Raw genomic sequence first — 7,479 nt, forward strand, 5'->3', positions numbered from 1 at the left:
CTAAATTTGAGTTTAGATTGATTTGCCTATATAAAAGAGGTTGAGAGTACAGTGTCTATTAGATTAATAAAATTTTCTTATTTAGATCATTGTAGGGAGATAATAAGACATTTAAATATGTTCACATGCATAGGGTTATAAGTAGACCTGGCAAAATGGGTCTGGATCCGAAAAACCGAACCGAAATTCATGAAATCGAGATCCGATCCGAAATCCGAATCATATAATCTGATAATTATTCAAAAACCGATTTAAACCGATCCGAAAAATATCCGAATCAAAAATTTAACCGAAAATGATCTGAAATACAAAATCCGATTAAAACCAAATAATATATTACCCGAACCGAATCTGACCCAAATAAGTAAAATTTATACTTCAAACAATTTTTTATTTATGATAACATACTTATTAAATCATATTCTTCTGTAAAAGTATATTATATTTATAAAAAATAATAAACTAAATAAAAAAGATATTATTTAAATCTCAAAAATTGAAAAAATAAATAAGTTATGATCCGAAAATATCCGAACCGAATATAATCCGAACAAAATTTTATCCGATCTTAATCCGAATTTTATCCGATTTTAATCCGAATTAGACCCGAACCGAATCACATCCGATCAGATCCGAATGGTTGTTAAATATATCATAATTCAAAAGTAGTCTGATCCGAAACGGAACCGGTTACCCGAATTGACAGGTCTAGTTACAAGTGCATCAGAAGTTTAATTTCAGCAAAAGTAAAACTCAAGTTTTTGTTGGAAAGTCCTGCACAAGACAAAAAAAATGAAGGTAATACACGTGTAACGGTTACTATTCCAAAGCCTGAGAAAATTGGTGTCAAAAGATTAGGTATTCCAACATACTTTATAACCTTATTCACACAATATTTTCCAAGTATTATAACCTTATAGTGATGTTTTCTTTCATATATACTCGGTTTGGCTTCGAGCTTCAGAAGGTATGTCCCCAACTTAGTGAATATCAATAGATTAATTAATACATGTCTCTCATTTAACCAAACTGAACATTCTCTAATAATAGTTGCTGATAACAATGATCTGAAAAATGGTTTATCAAAATATGATAAAAAAAGTTTGTAGCATTCAACGACGCTGCTGAGGTTCTGTTTGAACACATTCCAAAGTATGAGCAATATGTTTCTCGTAAAATCCAATTTAAGACAAAATTTGGTTAAATTTTTATCCTTTTTTTACTTTGTAGTTACCAGTAAAATTAAAATCCCAGTCTTTTATATTCTGTTCAGATGATAAGGCAAATGACTCAGACGCATACTGTACTTTCAAAATTTTAACCACTCATTAGAATTAATATTGCAGGTGTATAGTTGCTCAGGTTCGTATAAATCTTGTAGGCACAAAAGAAGTAAAACAAGGCAATGCTACACACGTGTTTGTTCTAAAACAGAGAAACAAATGCATTTAGACTTACTAGCTATTACAAAATGGAAATACAAAGATAAATACTAGAACTGATTGCCAAGAACGTGGCAAGAAAATAACTACTACTCCTAATAACCACCCACTACTAATTCAAATAGACTCCTACAAATACTCTACTGCTGCATGACCAAGTCATGTATTACTTAATTTACTACATAATTACTTTATTTAATAAATATGTTTAGATTAATATCCACCATATTTCCCTTAATCTAAACATCTTTCTGGAGGTTTTTCACACCCAACAAAGCACGCATTTTTTCGAATTTCACCACTGGCAACGCCTTTGTGAGTATATCAGCTCTCTGCTCCTCAGATGCAACATGTCGAACAATGATCTCATCACGCTCAACACATTCACGACTGAAATGATATCGTATATCTATATGCTTGCTTCTACCATGGAAGACAAAGTTTTTAGCTAAGTCAATAGATGACTTGTTGTCCACATAGATTATCACTGGTCCAAGCTTCTCATCAGTTATCTTCCCAAGCAAATTTCGTAGCAATATACCCTGACATGCAGCTCCAGTAGCCGCCATGAATTCATCTTCACAAGATGAGATGGCAACACACTTCTGTTTTTTTGAAACCCACGTGATCAGACTTTGGTTCAAATAGAAAACAACTCCTCCTGTACTCTTACGATCATCTGCGTTACCCGACAAGTCGCTGTCAGAAAACCCTGCAAGTAAATAATTTACTGTACCTCGACGATATTCGATGCCATAGTCCAATGTATCTTGCATGTAACGAAGAATTCTCTTTACAGCTCCTTGGTGCATGACAGTCGGCCTCTCCATATATCGACTTACTACTCCAACAACGTATGAGATATCTGGTCGTGTATGAACCAGGTACCTCAGGCCGTCTATTACACTTCTATACGCTGCAACCTCAACGGTTCTTCCTTTAATATCATTGTCAATCTGAATCCTGGCCTCCATATGATATTTGACAGGATTACAGTCCCTCATACCGGCCTTCTCTAACAATCGCTTTGCATAAGCAGTTTTTCGTAGTTCAATACAATCATCTTCTTGCTTTACTTCAATTCCCAAGTAGTGTGACAACCTGCCCAGGTCTGTCATATCAAAAACCCTGCTCATCTCCTTCTTAAACCTATCTACGTTAACCTTGCTAGTACCAGTGACAAGAAGATCGTCAACATACACTCCAACTATCAACGACTCATCTCTCTCGCGCCTTATGTAAACAGCATGCTCATGAGGACATTTGTTAGGAATATATGTGCATTAGTTTGATGATATGTTTAACAAAACACTTAAGTAGAAATTTAGTGTCTGTAGCCTCAACGGATAAGACCACTTTGGCTATCCGTTGATGGTGTAGCTTTACTTAGAAATAAGTCTAGTATTGTAGCATATTTCAGTCTCTGTATTTAAAATTGTAATTCTTAGAAGTTGAGAGAAACTATGAGTCATGTTGTCTACTAGATGATATGCAGATAGGAAGGCCAATTGTAAATATTTCATGCCTTGTAATTTTGTATAAATGAAGTGGTATCAACGGATGACTTAAAGACCTTCAACGGATGAGAAGCTAAGCTTCAACGGATGTCTCTAAAGCTTCAACGGATAACATCCTTCAACGGATGAGAGCATCAACGGATGAAAGCTTCAACGGATAACATCCTTCAACGGATGAAGTCATCAACGGATGAAAGCTTCAACGGATGTTCTGCTAATTAGCCGTTGATAAGTGGTAGTTGTACCTACAAACAGAGGCACGTGGGTTGACAGAGAAAACCTGAGATGTGGTAGCCGAATTTCAGGATCAACAGAAAAAGCAGCCGTTCTTCTTTAGTACAAAGTTGCAATAGTCAACAAAGTACTTGAGTGAACAGGAAAAGAAGCAAGTGAAGAACTTATTTTACTATTGTAATTTTATATTGTTTTTCACTTGTACACTTGGTAATATATATAAACCAAGAAGAAGCTAGTAATTAGAGAGAGATTTTTCCAGAGCTGTTAAGAAATATCTTGAGAGAAAATTCATCTAGTTTGTACTAGGATGCAGCTGTGATCAACATTGTTGAACACAGATTTTCTAATATACCATCTCTGGTGGAACAACAAATCCACCAGAAAAGTTTTTAAAGTTTGTTGTGTTCTTTACATTTTGTGTTTGAATATATATCTGTCTGCATTAGCTCAAAGCAATTCATACACTTGTTCATCTAGAACACACTGCTTTAATAAACTTCTCAAAACTTGAAAAAGTTTTGAGATTTACATTCAACCCCCCCTTCTGTAAATCTCATTGTTAGTCCTCTAGGAATAACAATTGGTATCAGAGCAAGCTCTTGACACACAAAGAGTTTAAAGATCTTGGAATCTAACAAAGATGAGTAAGAAGGATATTGGAGTAAAGATCCCAGTTCTTGACAAAGACAGTTATCACCACTGGAAGGTGAAAATGCACCTTCATCTACTCTCCCAAGATGAAGGTTATGTAAACTGCATTGAGAATGGTCCTCACATTCCCCACAAAGTAGCCACAGTTGCTACGGCCACAATTGCTGTTGGTCAATCCATTCCAAAACCTAGAGCAGAATGGACAATGGAAGACACAGAAGAAGTCCACAAGGATAAGAAGGCTATGAACATTTTGTTTAATGGTCTTGACAAGGATATGTTTGATAATGTGATAAATTGTTCAACTGCCAAAGAGGTTTGGGACACAGTTCAGCTGCTGTGTGAAGGTACAGAACAAGTAAAAGAGAACAAAATGCAGCTTCTCATTCAACAGTATGAGTACTTTCATTTTGAAGAGAATGAATCTTTAAATGACACATTTAATAGATTCCAAAAGCTGTTGAATGGACTGAAGCTGTATGGTAGAGTGTACCAGGTGAAGGATTCAAATCTTAAATTTTTGAGATCCTTACCAAAGGAATGGAAACCCATGACTGTTTCCTTAAGAAACTCTCAGGATTATAAGGACTTTACTCTTGAAAGATTATATGGAATCTTGAAGACTTATGAACTAGAGTTGGAACAGGATGAGGTATTGGAGAGGGGGAGAAAGAAAGGAGGTTCAGTTGCATTGGTAGCTGAAAATGAGAAAGCATGCAGAAAAGAAACTGTGAGATCTACATCAAGCTCCAAAGATGGTGTAAGAAATCCAGAATCAGACAAGGGTAAAGAGCAAGTTGCTGAAAATGAAGACAACTCCAGTCAAGATGACTCTGATGGTATTGATGAGCATCTTGCATTTCTGTCCAGGAGATTTGCAAAGATGAAGTTCAGGAAAAACACTAGAGCCACTAAACCCTATAAGAACATGGTGGACAAATCCAAGTTCAAGTGTTTTAATTGTGGTATAAGTGGACACTTTGCAAGTGAGTGCAGAAAGCCAACCTCTGAAAAGAAGAAATTTGAACAAGTAGATTACAAAAAGAAATATTTTGATCTGCTCAAACAGAAGGAAAGGGCTTTCATTACTCAAGAAAAGGACTGGGCAGCTGATGGAGATGAAGAGGATGAAGATGTGGATTATGTCAACCTTGCTCTCATGGCTGATTCTGAAGAAAACGAAGTTAGTTCATCAAGCAATCAGGTAATCACTACTGATTTAACACAGCTTACTAAAGAAGAGTGCAATGATGCTTTCAATGACATGTCTACTGAATTGTATCATTTGCGTGTGTCTCTTAAATCTCTTGCTAAAGAAAATAGTAGGATCAAAGAGAACAATCTGTTTTTAAGCAATAGAAATACTGTGTTAGAAAATAAGTTGATTGACCTAGAGAAAACCAAATTGCATTGTATATCTGTTGAGAATGAACTAGCTGAATCTGTTAAGAAAGTAGAAATACTTTCCAATCAATTAGAGAAAGAGCAAGAGGTGATTAAAGCCTGGAAAACATCTAGGGATGTAAGTGCTCAAATTGCCAAAGTCCAAGGAATTGAATCATTCTGTGAAACTGCCTGGGATAAAAATAAAAAGAAACTGGAATTAATTGATGGACTGTCAACGGATGTGGAATCAACGGATGATGAAAGTTATCCGTTGAAGGAAGAAAAGGAACATCCGTTGAAGGTTCCTCAATTAAAATAGGCAGATGTTTCTAAAAGAGAAAATCTAAAGAAACTCAACAAAAAGTTTGGTTCAACTTCAAAGAACTTTGTCAAAGAAGAAGCAAGCACATCCAAAGATGTCAGAAAGGTGAATGTAGGGCACATGGCCTTAGAACAGTTAAACAATAGGCTCAAGATGGTTGAGGATAAAAAGGAATCCAAAAGGAAATCCAACAGAAATGGGAAGGTAGGAGTTAACAAACATAACAATTACACACCTGATAAATATGCTCCTAGAAAAAGCTGTGTGCATTGTAGTAGTGTTAATCATCTATCTGCTAATTGTAAATCTATTAAGAAATCTCCCATAACTGTACCCTCTTCCATGCCTAACATGTCTGTATCACCTCTACATGCTATGCCTGTTATGTCTCAACAAAATCCTTATGCACATTTTGCAAACATGCCATATTTTAACAATCCTTATCTTGCTGCATTCAGTATGCCTCAAATGCCATACAATATGCCAATGTGGAATAACATGTATGCACAATCCATGCCTAATAATTCTATAAATGTGCTGGATAATGTTGTGACTAACCCTACACCTCAACCAACCACATCTAAGACCAAGGTTGACTCAAACTCACCTAAGTCTAAAGATGCAGGAGGAATGAAGTCTAGGAGAAAGGCTAACAAGAATGGACCCAAGGAAACTTGGGTACCAAAATCAAATTGATTGATTTTGTGGTGTGCAGGAAAATAGAAGAAATCTATGGTACTTGGACAGTGGCTGTTCAAGACACATGACTGGAGATTTCTCCCTGCTCACAGAGTTTAAAGAGAGAGCTGGCCCCAGCATAACCTTTGGAGATGACAACAAAGGGTTTACTATGGGATATGGCTTGATTTCAACAAGGAATGTCATCATTGAAGAAGTTGCATTAGTTGATGGTCTCAAGCACAACTTACTGAGTATCAGTCAACTATGTGATAGAGGGAATACAGTTTCCTTCAATTCTGAAGCCTGTGTTGTCACTAGTAAGAAAGACAACAAAGTGGTTCTAACTGGAGTTAGAAAAGGAAATGTGTACTTAGCTGACTTCAACTCTACAGATGCAGAATCTATTACTTGTCTCTTCAGCAAAGCAATTTCAGTTGAGAGTTGGCTATGGCACAAGAAGCTATCCCATTTGAATTTCAAGACAATGAATGATCTAGTCAAAAAGGACTTAGTAAGAGGAATTCCTCTTGTTGAATTCTCAAGGGATGGTCTGTGTGATGCTTGTCAGAAAGGCAAACAAAGGAAAGCATCATTTCAGAAGAAGCTTGAAACAACAATTGATGAACCATTACAGCTGCTACATATGGATTTGTTTGGACCAGTCAATGTATTGTCAATAGCAAGAAAAAGATATTGCTTAGTGATTGTAGATGATTTCTCAAAGTTCTCATGGGTCTATTTTCTTGGATCAAAGGATGAAGCAAGTGAAATCATTATCAATCACATCAGGCAAGTCAATAATCATCCTGACTTGAAGGTAAGAAACATCAGGAGTGACAATGGAACTGAGTTCAAGAATTTAACATTAAGGCTGTTCTGTGAAGAAAATGGAATCATGCATGAGTTCTCAGCTCCAAGAACACCTCAGCAAAATGGGGTAGTTGAAAGAAAGAACAGATCTTTAATTGAGGCTGCCAGAACAATGCTTGAAGAATCAAAGTTACCAACATATTTTTGGGCTGAAGCTGTTAATTGTGCCTGTTTCACTCAAAATATTTCTTTGATCAATCAAGCTAAAGGCATGACTCCTTATCAGTTGTTCAAGAAAAGAAAACCAACTCTAAACTTTCTTCATGTCTTTGGATGTAAATGTTTTATACTGAGGAATCAATCTGACCATAAAGGGAAGTTTGATGCAAAAGCTGATGAAGGAATATTTGTTGGTTATTCAGCTGGAAAATCT

The sequence above is a fragment of the Apium graveolens genome, chromosome 7 (assembly GCF_009905375.1).
Source record: "Apium graveolens cultivar Ventura chromosome 7, ASM990537v1, whole genome shotgun sequence".
Classification (NCBI taxonomy): domain Eukaryota; kingdom Viridiplantae; phylum Streptophyta; class Magnoliopsida; order Apiales; family Apiaceae; genus Apium; species Apium graveolens.